This window comes from Rissa tridactyla, chromosome 2 (assembly GCF_028500815.1).
Source record: "Rissa tridactyla isolate bRisTri1 chromosome 2, bRisTri1.patW.cur.20221130, whole genome shotgun sequence".
NCBI classification, from domain to species: domain Eukaryota; kingdom Metazoa; phylum Chordata; class Aves; order Charadriiformes; family Laridae; genus Rissa; species Rissa tridactyla.
In genome coordinates this window covers 138,224,291-138,244,963 of record NC_071467.1, presented here as the reverse complement: position 1 = coordinate 138,244,963, position 20,673 = coordinate 138,224,291, and the positions used below count along the sequence as shown (strand labels likewise).

The following is a 20,673-nucleotide window of genomic DNA, read 5'->3' as shown; positions in this document are numbered from 1 at the left end:
CTGCCGGGGCACCCCGGGCCCGCGCCGCGCCGAGGCCGCCTCGCCCCGCCCCGCCCACCGCCGAGAGCGCTCTGGGCAGCGCCTGCGCTCGGGGCGGCGGGGTGTGAGGGGCAGCGTAGGGTTACCCGTTTTCTCTTCTCGGTGCTCCCCTCACACCGCCTTCGGGAAGCCGCCGCAGCCGTCCTGGTGAGCGCCTGCCCGCTCCTCGGTGGGGACGGGGCCGCTTTCATGGCGCACAGGCGAGCCTCCCGCTTTTGCCATCCTCTCCTCAACCTCAAACCTCCTCCTCCGGCAAACCTCACCGCCGAGGTCTGTCCTCACTATCACCCGGGGGTAAAAGTTGAGGGGGTGGTTGAAAGGTGAGGCAAGGGAGTTAGGGTTTCGTTGACTTGAAAAGGATAAAGGAGCGAAATTCATCATAAAAACGCCCAGTTAATTATTCTGCTGCGGTCGGCGTGGCAAAAGCTGGGTGTGTACGCAGCAGCGTTGAGAGACCTTTGATTTTCAAATTTGACATACACATGATACACAATGAAAAAAATTATCTTTGGCAGAGAAGTTTATAGTGAAATGTGACATGTTTTGTCCAAGGTCGGGTTGGATTTCGTTATTTTTCTTGTTATGTAATTCTAAATGAGCAACAGCGCTACTTCGTTTATAATACTAAGTGTGTCCAAGTTTGGTCTCAGTTGCTGTGTATCTTATTTTATACAGAATTGGGAACGTCATGCCTATCTTAGGATCACCAGCCGCTTTGATCCATGATTTCATTCACAAAAGGTAACCCAAAATGTAAGTTTGCCCCCAGTCACTAAGAAATTCATTTTTAGGTAGAAGGAATATCAACATGCTACTAACCTAAGACAAAAAAGAGTTCCTTTCTTAGGTTAGAAGCAGAATAACCTTACGAGAATGCTAATGGTTTGTGTGGGTGTATATCAAAGTAAAATTTTGAAGTAAAAAATAACGAAATAGCAGAGAATAAATGTATTTAAGCAAATGGATGTCTTTTATTTCACTTGCTAGTTCCACAGACTGGCTTCTGCTTATTTTCAAGCATTGTCTCAAATTGTCTCTTTCACAATAAATTAAAAAAAACGCCAACAACGTATTCCTTGCTTATCATTCCATAATCCAACGTTTTTCAGTTTGCCAGAGCCAGTATAATCTGGCTATCAGATAACCAGGGAGAAGACACAAATGCTGGCAGTTGGCCCTATTTAGTAACTTGTACAGATACAGGCGGTAAGTCATTGGATGACACCAGAAAAATTATAACAATGTTTTCTTTGGAGCAACACAATCCTATTACTTGTCTCCCTCACTTGTTTTAAGAGTTGATAAACAGAAAGGGAACATGGGTTAGTGTGCTCCAAGAGTCTTGTTAACCCTTTCAGTATACATCAAGTGGTGGAGACATTATTTTTCCATTTTTTCCAAAAGGAAAAGAGCAATTCGCTCATGCAGTTACGAGCTTTGAAAACAAGAGTATCACTGCTATTTCTTTTATAAGAGAGAAATACCTGAAACCTCCAAGAGTGACTTGGAAGGTTACGCTGCTCACCCTCTGCTACAATAGTTGAACTTTTCACCATCTATTTGGATCATGGGAAATACCAGTTGCCAAAGCAGCTGCAGGATGGCCAGGGAGAGGCCAAAGGGTAGATGGACAGCCAGTGACCAGGCAGGGCTGTGGAGCAAAACTCGCCTCAGAGTGAAACGGTCTGCATTCTTCTGCACAGCCGATACAAAGCTAACTGGCAGAAATTCAGAGACTTTGAGGAGCCTGTTTCTATGCTACTCAGGGATACGTTATTTCCACTAGGCATGTCTTGAGGACCTATTTTTAGGAAATACATCATGGTTTTTATATGCTTCTCGGTGTATTTCCTTTTCCCCCAATGATTTATACTTTTGCTGGCTTCTTGTGCTTTTATGAATTTAAACAGCGGCATAGTACCTGGTCAATTTGCAAAATTTGTTATGGATTTTATGGGCTTTCATAAAATTTAATGATTGTGTGCGTCAGCTTTTATTGCCTGGGATGTATGACTCAGATGGTTCATTGTTCATATACATGTCTTATTATTATGTTATTATTATTCATATACATGTCTTATTATTATGTTACTTGGGCTTTTGTGTATGTTAATGAATTTTACAGGCAAAAAAAATTAATGTGTGAAAACAAGCAGACTTCTAATTTTAGAAATTGTGAGTTAATATTCTTAAAGTACACCCAGTGCAAGCATCGCTAAAAATGCAATCTCTCAATTGTTTGGCTTGGTGAAATTTTGAGTATAAACTCAAGCCACCTCATGTCATCTTGGTAGTGGATCCATGGTTCCTAGAAATACCTATTTAGCTGCCATGTTTGTGTGCTTGAACTATGCTATCGTTATATAAATTGTATGTGTTAATTTTTAGTAATGCTGTCAATATATTGGCCATAGTTGAAGACTAACACTTTTCTATGACTCATCAAGAATCCATCCATTCCCTTACAGAGAGTGAACAGTAGATAAAAGTAGAGATTTTTACCACTCCTTTATCTGTCACTTAGCTACTCAAGCTGAAAGTAAACACATTTATTTCCTCTTAAAGTTTGGTGTCTTTGTGTTCACACCTGACAATTAAATTTATGATGCTTTAGTTAGACTAGTCACTTCTTTTATTCTGAGTAAAGTTATTTTTGTGTAGGTTTCTGCTTTTTAAATAAGTGGATCCATAAATCCTTCAGGTATTTTGGCAAGGTTTTGTGATGAACCGGTCCATTAAGAACTAAGGGGCTAGATTTGCAGTGGTGCTTAGCACTGCTGAAAATCAAGTCCTCGGGTTATTCCGGTGCTTTATCATTTATTTTTTCCTCTTTTCTTTTGTTCTCCTGTACAGCCTCACCTCACTCCTTTTGTCTCTCACATGTCCTTCTTTGATTGCTATCATGGCTTGTTCCTGTCCTTAGGCTCATTTGAGCTTTTAGTTTCAGAAACTTTTCTTCTATTCCAAACGCTTTGTTTCCTGTTTCTAAAGCCTTTCTTCCCTAAACCTTACCTGTTATTATGAATCGTGAATCCACAGATTCCTACTCTGTTTAACATCAGTTATGGCGTTTCATTTTTTTATATTAAAAGCAATTGATTTTAGCCACAGATAAAATCATGTCTGATTTTCTGTAGAACAGGAACATGAGGTCATAATAAAATCTGAGGTTATTTGAAGAATCGCACTCCTAAGGTTTGACAGAATCAGTCGATTAAACAAAAAAAATGAACAGAGACATAGTCACTTTGAAGTTACATATTTTAATTGGAAGAAAATAGGAAGGAAAGACTTGGAGATGTTCCAGTTGGTCACAGATCAAGCAACTAAACGCATTGTGAATTGTCCAATATCATCAGGATATTTCTCTGTTAATCAGAACAATATATAAACAGAGGATTTTCTGTAGGACATACCAGTTTTGGTAAAGAGGCAAGGACTTTTAAAAATAATTCTTAGCAGAGAAAAGGAATTCTAGGAGAGCAAAATGTATTTTAAAAATTTGAAAAAGAATGTAAAAATGTAAATGTAAACCCTGCTTTTTTTGTGACTTTTTTTGTGGTTTGTGATTTGTTTTTTATGTCTTCTTGTACCTATTTGTATGTCTGTTCCCTCTGTTCTAAGTTCTATTCCTTTCTCTGCTCTTAGCAGCGGGCAACAGCAGAACATGATATATGTACGCGCATGTCTGCCAAACCCATTTGGAGTAGTCTGTTTACATCTTCCTTAAAGTCTGACTTACATTTGGTTTTAAGAGTGTGAAATGGAGTGTCTGCATATTCCATTCTAAGGACAGTAAGGGACTGAGGTGGATGCATTGGGGCAGTAACATTGCAATAGAGCATCTTGTGATAAAATCTTCCATTAAATGTAAACATTGTAAATATTATAACAGTCCTGAAAAAAGAAAAAGTAAGAATTTCAGTATGTTACAGGTAGTTAAGTCAAATGTTATGTTTATAAAGAGAAGAATTTGAAAGAAAAAATTATGGATATAGACCAGATTTTTAAACTGCAACAAAAACATGCATAGCATTTAAGATAACTATGGTGAAAGGAAAACAGCTACTGGAAATCTTCAATACTAACAAAATACAAGGGCTATAACAAAGAAGAAATGAGTAACAAATGGTACTGAAATACATGGTACAGAAATATCCTACTTCTCTCATTTATGTCTGTCAAAAGTATGAGTTGATAAAGCTTCTTGTCTCCATACATCCATGAAAAGTACACAATAATGGTAGCATTATAAATAGATTATTATTTTATAAAAAAATACACTTGATTTCAGTTGGAATGAGTTATATGAGTTTATGTATTATATAGCATAATTTGCTAGCAACCATATAAGAAAAATTTCTGTTAAATAAGGCTGCTAGAGATCTGGAAAAAAAACCCCAACTTGGCAAAGGTGGTTGTATGTTCTATTACTAAGGGAGGAATAGTTTTCTAGAGTTTATAATCTGCTCAGCAAGTCCAAGAATAGTATTCTATTAAGACAGAAAAACTTTTTTTTAGTTCATTTGCATTTATGTATCTAACTTATGATAATTAATTTATATTAGATACAAATTGTTCCCTGGATTTTTACAGTCTATTTGTAAACGTAAAGATATTAGCCCTAATAGATAGAACTTCTGTAATATTACATTTTTAAGTGTACAGCTATATAAACTGCTGTAGCATTAAAGTAATTATAATTACTTGAAAGCAAGTAAATCCTTACTTTAAAATAAAGGCTTTTATTTTAAAATGAAAATAAATAATACTTTTACACAAGGACAGTGAATATGTGAATATGTGCTATTTAGCAAAAGTGAAACTGACAGTAAGAAAATGAAGAAAGGATTTCCTTAATCTTTCTTTCCTGAGGTTAAACATCTGGCAAAATGTAGATGTATTTACAAGTACTTAAAAATTTGTCCTTAAACATAATTTTTATAAAATCCCAGTTCCTCATCTGTCATAAATTGTGATTGATGAAACTGCATAAAAAATGTAACGGGAAGTTCTTTCTTTGTTCATACAGAATATAAGAAGAATCATTGGACATGACATTTCTTAGCATAAAAATGCTCTTACCCATTCCTCACGTAGAAACCTATTAAAGTGTGTCTTGCACAGGGAACTAGGTGGCTATATGGGTTGTTCATAATGGAATATTGAGGTTTTTTACCTGTCAATTAACAGATTCAAATTTGTCCCCATTCAGTCTCTTTAGGGATTTTGGAGCAGCATGGGCTGAGACAGTGGAAGCACCTCAGGTAACAGATCCCGCAGGAGCAAACATGTTAAAGCACCCATCACCAGCAAGAGTTCCTCCTAGCCTGCTGAAAATAACACATTTCAGTTGAAAGACTTCAGTAGTTACGGGAGAGAAACAGAAATAGAGATGTGTAAGAGTGAGTAATAAGACATTCCAAAATGGATGAAAATACTCAGGTTTTAAATACCAATATTTATAAAATGTACGGGGTTTTCTATACATAATATTATTCCATGACTATTAGGAACAGAACGCAAGAAAGAGAATGACATGGCAAAAGAAGAACAGCTGAGAATCAAATACTTGAAAGGAACTAAATTGTGGTCCCTGCTTACTCTCTAGGTTCAAGAGAGCAAGTGAAAGAGTTGGTCTTTATATTTAAAATATATTTTGTTTTAAATTATATAATCTGCCAAAAGCTAGGATGCAGAAGTACAGTCCTGACACAGCTTGCACCCAACTGGAAGGCTTGAACCTCACCAAAAACCACAAGAAGTTACTGGAACGATTCCCCTAAAAGCTATGCTGGTTCAGTGCGCTTTTACAGGTAATCTCTTTCCCGTGATTGCATCCATAGATGGTATTTCCCTGTAAGCTGCTCTTCAGTTCAATTTGAAAAACAATATGAACTCTATAAATAAAAGATAAGTTTAATGGCTCAATAGAAAGTCAAAATCTTCACTAAACAGGACTGGTACCTGGAACTGTTTTTAAACTAGGTGCTGCTTCAGCTATTGAACAACTGTTACAGGCAAATTAAAACCACTTCTGTTTCTAAGGCCCATGATTATCTTAAGGCTTTGTATCTTTCATCTTGATACAGGAGGTTAAAGGATGCATTTTAATTTCTGCGGTGGAGTAAGGAGAAGCACACTTGAATAATGCTTCCAGGACCATTCTGTGCTGTTTCTTTTACATATGCTGGGAAAGAAATAGATAGTCATTACAAGTCCTCTGCTCTTTAAGTTAGCCTTTGATTAATCTTCTGTTTGCTTATGGTTTTACCAAAGTTTACTCAAATCTCAGCTGATTTTCTTATGCTGGGAATCTATGCTGACTGAGACAAGTCATGGATTTCCAGGGCTGGCATGACAGTCAGGTTCAAGCTACCAAAAACTATTGGGTAATTATTTATAAAAATCTGATCACAGTTGTCTCTCTGAGTAAAACTGTTCTCCTTTACCGGAAAATAATAACTTGTTATTGACAGCCCTTTCCAGGACATATTGCTGCTTATGAGAAACTGATGCAGCTCCCATGGGAGAGACTCAAGCAGACAGTCTGGGAACAGAGCAAGCTGCTTATAAGCAGCTTCTGAAATGTAAAAATACACCCCCCCTCCCCCCAAAAAAAATTAGTATAATTGACTGTACAACAGCTGTAAGGAATGATATATGAGACCTCACATTCACTATGTATCCCAAACATTAAAGAGAACAATATAACGTTAACAAAGAAACATGAAAACAGCATATGTTTACAAAGTACAGTCTTATGGCTGTGGCATTGTCTGCACAAGCTGTTCCAACAAAGGATTACATGGAAAAGTATAAATAGATTTTGTATTCTAATTTATGTTTCTGTATTTTTTTCTGTAATGGAGAATGTCAGTATTTTAATGGAAACACAATTTATAGAAAGAATAAGGCTCCCAAATCTAACGGTTTCAATAAGCCAAAACTTGTTCTCATTTAAGACAGTGATAGAGCCGTTAGAGGACAGGATGAGACATAATTCTGATCAAGCTATTTTCCACAAACCTAGGCTGGAGAAAATCTCATCTGTCTTCCACTACCATGAGTCGTAGGCTTTTGTTTTCTTTATGGAAAGGGCAAAGAGGGACTCTTGCAATTTATGAACAGGACAGATACTGATATTTTGGAAGTAAGAATGTTACTCATGTACTTTCCAGAGAAAACATTATTTGCCTCTCTTTTCTGATGTAGTTTTTAGAGGAAGGTTAACGTTTGCAAAGTAGAAAGGTTTACTGAATAGAAATTGCAAAAGGATGTTTTGCACGTAGTTTAGAAATCCAGTATGTTTTATGTATTGCAGCAAGAAGAGACACATCAATCCAGCTGCTAATACCAGATAACAGAACTGTTACTGATTACTTGAGGAGTCTTTGAATTGTGTTGCAGATCCTGACACTGTTGGGTAACACAGAGCCATCTGAAAAGCAGGAATGTGGAGTGCGTTTCGCTTGTGTTTCAGTGAATGACAGTGCTGTGGGGGCAATACATTTCACAAAACTTTGGAAATGCAAAAGTTGGGCGTTTAGTTTAAGGAAGTCTCCCTTCTGAAATCAACAGAAAGATACAGGCAGCTCCCAGAGGTGATCTAAAGCAGAGCGAGAATAAATCACTCTTTCAGGATGTCATCCTTGTTCCTTCCCAAAATCACTGGAGATGCAAGCTGGCGCACAGGGATAGACTTCAGTTGCATTTCAGAAGATGCTACTGGATAAACCTCATGCTTTCATTACCCTTCAGAGCAAAACTAAGACACCTGCATTATCCTGGTATGAACCTGGTAAGACCTGGACAGCTTGTGCAGAACATCTAATAATATCTGTTTCTTGGTATTCTCACATGGTTCACATTGTGCAATAACGTTAGTCTTGGGGTTCCTCCTACGTGGGCTATGATGTCAGACACGGCAAGTTTTGTAAGCGGCCCGATTTTGCAGACAGTGACATTTATAACTGACAATAAACTACAGATACCGTGGCAGTGGTTTAAACCTTCTCCTGGCTTTGCCACCTAAAGTACAATTTAGACGTAAACAACATCTGCCTGGAAGGGCATAGTGACAGGTTCTTGTGAAGACAGAAGTAGCGGATATCTGAGCCATCGCCCTTTCACAATTACACTATCTCCAATTATCACATTCACTTGAATCATTAGCACTTGATGCAGATAATTTCTAGCGTAGCAGAATATGAAACCCAGTCCCAGCTTGCCTCCTTTCTGGGTATTAGCCACTAAATAAATTATACTGTACTTGCTCTACTTGGGAGAAAGGAGATAGACCATGTTTCAGCTTGGTTGCAGATCAAAGTGCTGCATTGTACTGTAACTCATCTGCCACAGATTTTGAGAAATAACTTTTTTTTTCTGTATATGCATTTATCTAGGTTAGTACAAAACTCAGTTTTCCCTTTCTAAGAATGCAAAGTATCCCATGATCTCTGTTTAATAAATCACAAAAGCTTTATCAAAAAGTGCATGAAAGTATTGCTTTGGCTTCTCTTGAGTTTTACTTGCGGTTTCTTGGAAACTTCTACTCTTAAAAATTATGTGATGTACCACTTACCAAGAAGTAGTATTCCCATATTATCCTTTCTTTAAATACAGTTTCATTCAAATGTAGGGAATGGTATTGTTATATTTATGGGAGAAGGATAATATGTTTTGATGTGTGACGGCCCATCCTCCTCCTTTGAAGGATATATACAGCATATCTGTAAGATTCACATTGTGTGATTGCATGAAATATATTCCTGTAATAAGACTTTCTGAGCAGGAATTTCTTATTTTATTTGAACAGCAGAGTCTAGACTGAAGTGAAAATGATGTGAAGGGGAAAACTACAACATATCTTGATATTTTTTCTTATATGTACTAAGACATCAAAAATTTTCTTTGAGAACAGGCAGGACGTAAGAGTTAGCAAATTTAATTAAAAAGGAGTTTCATAAAGTACTTTCATTTTTTTAATGTGAAATACCTTTTCATCTTACATCGCACAAGAAATCAGATTAAAGACAACAGAATGTTCTGTTTGTTTACTCGCTTGTTTCAGACATCCTTGGTCCAAAAAAAGTTGACTCCTGTCTTTCACTAACCTATTTGTCTGACTAACTTACAAGCTTGTATACTTTGAGATGTTACTCCATCGATGCTGTCTCTGCCCATCTGTTTTTCCTCTTTGGGACTTGCCCTTAAGAAACACCTCCTTCAGGCTGCCATCCCTATTTACGAAGACATAAGCAGAACACTAACACTTGTGTGAAAGAGCTGTCTTAACAAACACATGTAGTGCTCCTAAAGTGTTTAGGCACCCAATACGCTTCTCTTTTCTCCATGGAATGCAGAACAGATGTGGATGAAATGAATACATTTAAAAATTGATATCTTCTGCAAGCATAATTTAAAATGCTGGAGCTCTGAAAAGCAATACCCATGACAAAAATATGTCTCATAGGAGATACATTTTACACAACCTCTCCAAAGCAGAATCATTGCTAATTAAAAAAAAAAACAAAACACCATGTATGGAGGCCGGTCTAGAGATGAACTAATTTTTTTTTTTTTTAAGTAAAATAAGGAAGTCTTTAAAAGAACAATCTGTCTTATCAATCTTGGATTCAGCATATTTGTTTGTAGGGTAAAATGAGCTTTGATTATAATTTGCCCAAACTGAAATGACTGATGTGACTGAAAATTAGAAAATTCCAGTACAATGACTTTTAAAAGTAATCCACACTGCATCTTCTAAAGAAACAAATCAGGACAGTGGGGATTTTTGCTCCTTGTATCTCCCTCTCTGCTCCCTTATTTGATCTGGGAGGGGAGGAAGAATAATTTTCAAGGTCACAATTCTTTTAAATCAACTTGCTGGTTTATTGTTTCATGACCACGGAATCTGGAAGAGAGAGAAGAGTCATTTGAGGGGCAAGAGAAAAGACTATGTACTGTGGATTCCCCAAATCTTTTTTCTTTAGAGCCACCTTGAGTCAGAGAATACAAATAAATAGTAGTGAGAACACAGGGTTCTCACATGAGTTTACTACAAGAAACAATAAAGGATGTAGTGAATCACTAAGGCCAAGGTTACACGGTCTTTTTAATTCACAGTAAGTCCAAAGTGCTGCTCAGAGAGACAGTTTCATCCATCCTTTGCCCTTGGCTACTCGTGTGCCAGCACCAGTTCACATAAAGAGGCGAAACAGGGCTTCTTGGTAGGGTAGCTTTCTGTCAGATGAAAAAGCTAATCTGGCTCACAGTATGGCTGAATAATTGCAAGATTTGATACAGGTATTGAGAATGGAAGATGGCAGATTTCATGTGAAACTGCACTCCCCCATCATTGTGACTAGGGAGACATCATTATAGTTGGACATTCTTATGAAGAAAACCAACCAAACAAAAAGTTATAATCATGTCAGTGCAATTGAAAAACAACTTTTATATTTTAATCTTTTGCAGCATTTCCTGATTTTGACAAATATTTAAAGCAATCTGGAAACTAACTCTATTCTGATGAAAAGAATACCAATGGCCTCATGTTTTTTTCTGTTTTCTTTCCCTGTCCAGTAGAAGCATTGAAGGAGAGAGTTTAATCCAGGGTCTCTCATTTCTCCCCTTCACCTCATCTGGGAATAGGAAGATAAGGGGAATGAGGAAAGGGCAGGGGATAGCAATCCTTTTACAATTCAGATAAAACTTAGGAAACATCTAAAAGGACAAAGAAAGGTACATCTTCACCATCAGAATGTTGTTCCTGCTAAATTTCAGAGACTGTAACAAACAAGAGCTTCTCAAAGCTCCTCTATTATTTTCTAAAATTACAGTATTTTCTGTCAAATAATTTAAATACAGGGTTTCTGCTATTTCCCCCATAATTGTCAGAATGTAATATGCATACTTAAATCTGTATAAGCATAAAAATGATATTTAGCATACAAATATCTTCATGGAAGATGGAGTAGAATCTTCTAGCTAGAAATCTTGCCCATGTTTGGGACTGGAAGTGCTCAAGTCTCTTGAGGATCTCTGGTTTATTGCATCTCCACTCACTACCACTAAACCCTCCAAAACTGAGTACTGCCAAGCTAGGTTTCAAATAATGTAAGAAAAAAAAATAAAATCAGCATTTCTCATTTTCACATGGAACAGCTCATCACTCTGAATGTCTGGCTCAGCAATATGATAGCATGGAAGAAAATCTGCTGCTTTTTCAGAAGTCCTGCAGGATTTCATCCCTGTTCTCAAGAAATACTTGAAATTGAGACTGACCTGTAAAATATGAAATTAACACTATTATATCATAAACATTTATACCTTGAGGTATTTGTTTCACAGTAGTACATAAAACACAATTTCATAGAGACTTCTGAAGGTCCAGCTCTAATGGGGACTGTTCTGGGGGCTCTACCATCACGTAAGAAGGTAAAATCTCTTTCCCTGACTTGCAAAATCAGTTCTCCTTCCTGCATCTGTTTTCAGGAACTTGTGCTTCTTGCCAAGAAATTGATGGTCGCAGGCCATAAGACTGGCCTTCGCTGTAGTCTGTTTTCTCCCCAGCCACGGAATGAGATCGGATCTATCAGTTCTTCCTGCACTTTCCAGGCAAGGTGCCAGTATTTTTGCCAGATGCCGCCAGCAGGGTACCTTAACAAAGACATGTTTTAGCGATTGTTTTTCTTTTTTTAAAAAAAAACAAAGAAAACTGTATATGTGCGTCTTGATGAAGTGGAACTCTAAAATAACTGATTTCCTTTTCTTTTGCAATAAATTGGATTTTAAATAAGCTCCAAATTCTTAAAATACAATTTTTCAAGAAAAAACTGCATAATTTGGCAAAACTAGATTAAAACCAGATTAGTTTCTATAAAACCTGTGATGATAAAAGATGTCTGTCTTTGCTACACATTGTGCTAATCAGTGACATAATGAATATTAGAAAAAGAAGCAAATTGATTCCTAAATGTCACAATTACATTTAACAGTGAGCATTAAAAGCAGTTATTTCCTTTCTTTATTGCTTACTGGTTTTTATTATTTCATTATAATTTTTAATAGAAATCCAAACCCGTCCAGCTCAGCTTCTTTTGTTTACAGATAATAACTATATAGAATTTAAAAGGAAGCTATAGAAACCCCTTCAATAGAATTTATTTTGTAGCAATTCGCAAAGATTTTTGTCAGTATAGCTGAAGCATCTTTTGTCTTCAGTGAGACCAAAACAAGATTGTATTGGAAAAGCTTTATGTGAGAAGGGCCATTGACACTCGCATTCAAAGTAATTATTCTAGTAAAATTAATTAACTTCTTTTTTTAAATCCGAGCCCTTAGAATACTTCCCATTAGTAGCAGCAGGTCTGTGCTTTTTATGTTCATTGTGGCAGATGTTCCTTACATCCCAGATTTTTTCAGAACAACAGAATGGTTTGATGGATGAAAGGCTGCATCTGGAAAAAAGTGTATCAGTCATTAAAAACCTGAGCCAGAGCCCACTGAAATCAGTGGGAATCACTGGCTTATGTTCACATTTTTCATATCTTGTTAAGAGGGAGTGAGTCTTGATTATTAGAAAAGAACGGAATTACATTGTTTGCTTGTATGGCACAAAATTTCTTTCTCCAACGGCGAGGAAGAGAAAGGCTGTATTGGTGGAAGAATCTGTCATTGCACATATAGATGGCTGCGTTTGTGACTCCACAGGCTTGCAGGCTTCCACAGCAACTACCAGGTGGCAAACCCCCTTGGGGAGTCTGGACAGGCTCCTAAGAAGTGCTGGGAAGGGGTATCTGGTTGTGGTGCACCAGTACTATTGGCAAAGGGAAGAAAATTTGAGCAAATGAGGAAACTAAGGTTTCTATGATAGGATTTTGTAAAATGCTTCCTGCCCTCCTTGGGACCATAGGAAGAGGTGGAAAGGCAGATTTTTTACTACCTTGATTGGATAATATAAGTAGGAAGAATGCACATTCATCATTAATAGAGAACAGTTTCAGAATAAAGGGAGTACTTTATCTGAATGAGGTGTCAGGGAGCTGCAAGAGGGAGATGTTCTGTAAGGGAAGGTGAACTAGGAGCTGGTGCCGACAGCAAGGCAGAGAGGGCACAGTGCCAAGGCCCAAAGGAAAAGAGCAGAGCAGGTCTGGTGATGGTGGCCAGGGTCAGCCAGCAGTTTGATGACTGCCAGCCAGGTACAAAGTGATGAGGCAAGTCTATGGTCAAGCCAGGATCAGGCAAGATCCTGGTAAAATCAGGCAAGGCAATCCAGTGTTGCTAAGGCAGGAACCATGGGTAAGACCTGAGCTTAAATGCAGCCCCAGAGCTGCAGAGCCCCCTTCAGTAAGGCTGCTGCTGGTTCTTTCTCACACAGCTCTTTCTCCAAAGTCTGATCCAAGATCGCAGGGCTGCGACACATCACTGCTGGTCTTGAGCACTGGCAACCAAACTGCCCTAGGAGGGTGAAGAGCCTGTTGGTGCAGGTCACTAACAAAGAGTGACACTGTGTGATTTTAGGTTCGACACTTAAAATCTAGAAAGTCATAACTGAGCATTTAAACTGGAGGCTGTGAAAGACAAATGCACAAGAACACACAGCTCTGAAATGGTAATGCTGCTGTACAGAAAAACTTGGAAGTTCGGTATCCTCCAGTAAAGGATTGGCCAAAGGATGTAAATACTCAGCTTGTAAATGGGAAACTAACTGAGTGTTATTTAAATGAGTTCCCAAGATGGGAACAAAACAGAGGTACACATTCTTACAGGCAGATGCTAGAAGTTTAAGGAATAAGATGGAGTAACAGGAATGTCCTCCCTCACTCAAAAAAAATGACATAGCAGATACTGGAAACTTGGTGGGAAGACAATCAGTGGCACACGGACAGAAAATATACATGAGATGATAGAATAAGCTGTGCCCAGGGCAAAGATGTAGTATACATTCAGGAAATCAGAATGAAATAAAATCAACAAATTAACCACCTCACTTAATTTGTACGGATTGCAATTCCAGGCCTGAATTGGACAGAGGGTAGTACTGGGTCTCTCTTAATATCCGTGCAGAAAGGATGGCAACACAGACTGCAATGTTGTGAGAAAAATCAGGAAGGCTGCAGTTGTACTTAGGGACTTCAGTTACTCCCACTTCGGATTGGATGAACACAATACTGCGATATAAGCAGAGATGAAAATTTTAGACGTTATGAATGACTCGCATGGAATAAGTGATCAGTGAGCCCACATCCAAAAATACAAACCTCGACTTTTTACTGAATAGCTAGAAGGATCTACTAAAAACCTTACTGATTACTTGCTCTTCTCTAACAGTGACCATGTATTTATTCAGCATTCCTACAAAGGCAGCAAATTTTAAAAAAATCCACACTTCTTGTGCTCTACTTCAAAGAGAACATACAGAAATTGAGGAAGCTTCTTAACAAGATATCTGAAAGGAATTAAATTCTCATAGGCATGCAAACTACTGGAGAACACTACATTGGAATCACAGCATTAGTGCTTATCACCTATGGAAACGTCAGAGAAAATATAAAAGGAAGCTGAAATCACTTTCCAGCAAAGTCAAGGAGACTACTATAAATGGGAAGGAATCCTTTAAATTGTAAAACAAGAAAATTAAAAGTATCGTAAGCTCTAATAAATTAAACATAGAAGTATGATCAGTTAGGCAGAATGGAAAAAGTATTTGAGAATCAACAAGATAAAAGAATCAAAATTAGTACTAAGTCATATGTCAACCACAGCAAAAACCATGCCTGCGTCCATTGGGCCAGTGGATGATTTGTATGAAACGGGTACTTAGGGAGATGAATTCTTTCCATCAGTATTTTCTGTGTTAAAGAAATGAAGATACTCCCATGCTAAAGTGCTGTTCTCTGGGAGAAGAGGGCTCATCAATCTGTCTGAATTTGAAGTTATTGTGGAAGCAGCTACAGATAAAACATTAAGCAAAAAAGATAAAATGCTCTGATGAAATACTAGGAAACCACCACTATCGCAAAAACGCTGAGAGAACTCAGGTATGAAACAGTTCAACTATTAATGATGTAAACTCTTATTCGTCTGGGCAGTAAATAAGATATCAGATGAAGTTCAATCTAGATAAATGTAAAGGAAGTGAAATGCAGTGCAGATGAATGTAAAGAAATCAATGCTTCTGAGGAAAAGCAATCCAAGCTTCACAAATAAAATGGTGGACTTGGAGTTGACTGTTTCCACTTAGGAACAAGACCTTGGGATTATGATAGTTTTATGGGAGCATCAGTTCAGTGCAGTCAATGCTCACTCCACGTCCCAAGGAAAAAAAAAATCTTAAAAATTACTAGGAAAGGAATTGAGAGGAAAACAGAAAACATTATTATTCAACTGAATAAATGCACTATTTCCCTGCATATATATATAGCCCATATACCGCCTCTCATTGCAGAAGGGCTATATATAAAGATTGGAAAAAGATTCATGGAAGGAAAACAAGGGTCACTGGAGTAATGGAAGTCTATCTCAGTCACACTATCAGAAGTGATGGAGTTCACTGGGATTCTTCAGCCTGGGAAAGAGAAGACTTGGGAGGTATAGCAGAAGATGACGGGATCCAGGTTCGAAACAAATAAAACACGGTTATTTTCATACATAAGATAGTATTCAGCGTAAAATAATGTTTCAATTATAACTCTACATGGATTACAAGGGAGAATGGATGAGTTCTTAGAAGAAAGACTCATTACAGGCCACTAAATGGACAAACAACATCAGGATCAAGAAATTCTCTAAGCTGAAAATAATTGGAAGTTGAGAAATCAGTAGATAGTATCATATATACTTGCTTGGTTCCTGCTTTTCTCTGGCTGTCCACTTAGGGTAGAGAGACCCTTAATCTGAACCAGCACACTACCTCTATAGTCGAATACTTTCATAATTCTGTATTATTATTAGGTATTCTTTTGTCTTTATACAGTGGCCCAATTTATATGTACTTTACAGAGGAGAAGAATATGGCTTACTTGATGAGCTTGCTATCTGAAAGCCACATGATAAAAATGATTAATATTCCTTCTGTAACTTTTATGTCAAGTATCTTTAATCATGACTCAAAATTCTGCTACACCTGAAACAAATCATAGACAGAAAAACAATACAAAAATGGAAATACTTAGTCTGCGCCAAATTGGGGCATTTTGGGAATACAAGCATAGAACAAGAAACAGAAACAGAGAGCTATAGCAGGGAAGCACAAGTAAACTGTGAGACAATGTGAGAGACAGTATCCATTGGACCATGAATGCTTTTGGAAGCATGGTGGTAAGAGGGTATTTTGAGAAGAAAAATAAAGTGAGTTTGTAGGTTACATAGAACACATTTTAAGTATGAAGGATGCCTGGAAAAAAACCCGACACACTTGCCTGAAAATTTAACAGCGACCAGAAGGCCAGTACATTATGTTAAACAAATTTGTATGGCAAATGTCATCTGCCATAAAGAAATGGCAGATGAAACCTGTGAAGTGTAGTGAAATCTAACTCAAGAAATTTATGACTGATGCATCAGAGCTGAACATATAGGAGGGATAAAAATGGAAAAGGAACATGATAGAAGCTGAGAAGAAGCATTACAATAGGTATGGCGACATCAGAACTGCATTTTTGAAAACCAGAAAAGGGAACAGGGAAAAGTAGATGAGAAGGGAGATGAGTCTAGACGAGAATTTTAGCTGAATGGGCAGATGGGAAAGCTGCATGTGGGATATGTTTTGCATTGAATCTTTCAGACATAACTTCAGTGGCAGGACTTGCAGAGAGGTCTGGGTTGAGGATGATGTCCTTTGTGTGGGCATGAGTGACATGGGGTGGTCTCATAGGGGCTGAAAAGGGGGTAGGCATATAGAACCAGGATAAAGGTGGGAAGATCTCTTTTTGCTCTGTCAAGCTTGAGCTGACAAAAATCCACAAAATGACATTTTTTTTTTCTTAAAATAACTGTTTGGTTAAGGAGTTGCAGGACTGGAATTTAACAAAGAGCAGGGAAGGGAGGGTATGGAAGGCAGGAATCTGCTGCCTGTGAGTATCTGTATAAGCACCGGTATGTTACATGGGACCTGACTGCAACAGAAATACATAGATCCATCATTCCTAATCCTTGGGTTTAACAACTGCGTCCTGTATCAGCAAGTAAAAGAGGGAGCAGGGCCCACCTCTACTTAATCCTAAAAAAAGACACACATTACTTGGCGTGGCAATTCACACAGAACTAAAGGTATAGGTACCCCTAATTCTAATATTTCAGTATTGCAATCTTAAGACGTGTATTTCTTTAATTCAGAAAGCTCTTCTATTGAAGATATATACTGTTGTTTTTTACTTTTCCTGGACTCTTTTACATGTGTACTGCGTAATCAAAAAAAAGCCCATAATTAATGCCATGACAGAATTTCAAATTGGACTGTATCTGTCAGCATCAGAGTAGAACAGGGTTCATGAACAGGCTGCCCAGGGAAGTGGTTGAGGCACCATCCCTGGAGGTATTTAAGACAGGTAGACGTGGTGCTGAGGGACATCGTTTAGATTAGTGATGGTTTTTGTCAGAGTTAGGTTGATGGTTGGACTAGATTATCTGAAAGGTCCCTTCCAACCTGGGCAATTCTATGATTCTATGACTGAGGCTGAGCGTGGCCTAAGGAGTGCAAGAAATATCTCAATACCTGATGGGAACATTCCCTCGCAGCATTTGACTGCAGTAGACCTTGTAGCAGTCTGAAGTTTATTATTTCAAAGTCTTATTGTTCAGAGACTATTGATACTGAATTTCCTCCCTTTGTAATTTAAAACAGCAAGGATATCTGATTCAGTCTTTTTATATTTTACTATATAATACTAGACAAAAGAGCAGAGATCACTGAGAGAGGTGCTTGCTGTAATGGCACAGTTAAAGAGTGAAAGCTGGAACAATTCTCTTTGAAAAGATATTCGAAGAGGTCGGTCTCCCTACTACAGATGGTGATGTTTTGATGGACCAAAAAAAAAAGAGTTTGCTGTTTGAATTCAGATAGGTAGGTAGGTCATGGCTTTAACTGTCTGCTCACTGACAGGAAAAAAAAATAGATACAAGATTTCATACTATTATTTCTCCATTCGTAGTTGATGGATGAGTTAAAAACATACTTGAGTTTATTCCGTAGGTGAGGAAATGTGATATTATTGTATTTATTTCTTTGAAAACTCGAGACTTTCATTAAACGAAGAATGATATTTTTAAGGTAATTTATGTGAGTGTGACTGTATTCTCTGCTGACTTGCTATTGTGTAACTCCTTCTAAAATGGTCTTTACAGAAGGACAACAAAGATTCTTTTTTTCTTAGGGCAAAAGTACAGTCAGAAGATATTATTTTCTCTCTTTCTCCAGGAGTTGAAGAACAGCACTGAAATGGAGATACAGACACCTACTCTTGCAACAGGCTGAGCGCTGAAGGCTCGACCTGAAGAGAACCACTGGAATGCTGAGATAATTGAAAGACCTGACTTGCTTGACATGACCTGATATACTGAAATATTTCGAGGCATTTTTTTAGATATAATGTTAGTGATGGACTTGCCATGACATTTTCATAGGAGATGTATTATTTCAGCTTTTCATAATTTTCCTTTAAAAATGACCTTTTAAGATAATTTTTTATGTGTGTATGAGGGTAGTACTTAAAAGTGCTAAACTGACAACACTTGCAATCTATTTCATGGATATAGCAATGTCAGTACAGTGCCCAGGTCCCAGCGGTGTGCCAGTAATACCTCATTTCAACTCAAAAGGCAACTGAACATTTCAACACCCTTGATTATCTGCTGAGATTGGCAAAGGCCTTGCAGAAATAAGGGGATCAGACATTCTCTCTGAAGGCTTCTTTCATTTGGAGCATGAATTCTCCCCTTTTTTCCCCTTATTTGAAATAGTCTGAGTCTACTAAAGGAGGTTAACATCTACGAAGGGCGACTTATCTTTGAACAGATGTTTTAATGGCCAGAAACTTCCAAAGAATGATGATCAAAAGATAAATTGGTAGTTCTAGTTAATTTCTGTGCTGCATGTTTTATTTACTTCTAATCACTAAATTTAGAGAATTTGTCGGCAAGCCCTATGTTAGTAGTGCCCAGAAGTTTAGGGAAAGAGTGAGTAAATCTTAGGTACTTCACAGTTATTTTCATTTTATTGATGTGGTTTTTTTTCTGTTGAGGAATGAGAGCAAAATATGCAAGCTGACTACAGAAGATAACGAAGAATGTGTGCATGCTATTTTCAGAAATAAAAGTGTGAGTATTCCTTTACAGGGGGAAAAAAGGAGAGGAAGAATAAAGAGAAAGATTTGGGACAAGAAAGTAAGACAAGAAGGGCTGAGAGGGCTCGAGTCATGGGACAGAGTACAAAGAGGGAAGGGGGAAGAAGCGGTTGGGCGATGTAAGCAGGGGCAGGCAGCCATTAATTAACTTCTGCCTGATTACCTATTCTTGCCAGAACTGTGCAAGTAGAAACTGGAATAATCCTAGCATTGCAGGCTGCCCCAGAGAGCTGAATTGAAAGCCAGACAGTCCATACATCTGCTTTGACTTTCATGTTTAAAGGAATTGTTAAGTTCCTCCACTGCTCTACAGGGTGCTCCTCTCTGTGTTACGTGCTGAAAGTCCTCATTCTTCGAAGCTGTCTGTGTCCCTCAGTCTGCTCTTCTACATAAAGCTAAATTTGGGGTCAGTTGTTTACTTTTCCTTCCTCTTACATGTGATTTGAGTTGTCCTGCCAATCACCCCGTATAGGACACGATGAGGGGCTTGACCATTGGCAGGCAGGGGGTTCTGCAGAAGTTGTTGCTGCGCCTGTCATCATGGATCTGCAGAGTCTAAATGAAAGGATCTGAGCCCTTCTGCTTGCCCTATTAAGACTGAAATTGTGTGTGAAGAGAAAGTAGGATGGAGATGCCAGTTAAAGGGGAAAAAAAAACCTTAAGGAGTAAAAAGCTAAGACATATACAACTCCTACTGGAACAGGGACGCTGATCAGAGTTTTGAAGGAAAGACTAGACTTCATGGGCTGATAGCATATTTGGGTAGGGCTGGCAAAACCAGATTCGGGAAAGGAGTTCATTTTGCAGGCAGGCTACCTATGTAACCAAGTAATTGATGGAGGAAATAGGAGGTCCCGGTGTGAACACATCAACTATGGGTGTGATAATATGCTACAAAAAATCTAGGAAATTCAAGTACAGAATGAACACGGAATTCACATTTTTCTTTGTAATTTTCTGCCCTTCCAAAGTACTTAAAATCTGAAATCCAGAAAATTATTATTTAAAGCATTTCAGATGCATAATTACATCATACACCAACCGGTCATCTCTATGGTCTGTTTAAAAAAAGATGACTAATACACCCATAGCACACTGAGAGTCTTTGCAATACCAAGATGAGTTTTGTCTCTGAGAAGGCTTGTGCGGGTGACACACGCACAGCTGTGCTAAATGTAGCGCAGGCTTTCATCACGGACTGTATACTTGCCAACCTTTACGTTCCCTCCATGCTTCATCGTAGAACCAGTTTGACCCTACTTGCATTTATCCACTGTTAAACAAA

General features: G+C 38.0%; 1 long non-coding RNA gene across 1 annotated transcript; it reads left to right on the top strand.

The window, feature by feature from the left end:
• The first annotated feature begins 114 nt into the window (after positions 1 to 114).
• Positions 115 to 19,602, top strand: LOC128905581 (uncharacterized). The gene is made up of 3 exons (XR_008464907.1): positions 115 to 309; positions 715 to 792; positions 18,464 to 19,602. It is a non-coding gene; the product is annotated as an uncharacterized LOC128905581 (long non-coding RNA).
• Positions 19,603 to 20,673: the final 1,071 nt, after the last annotated feature.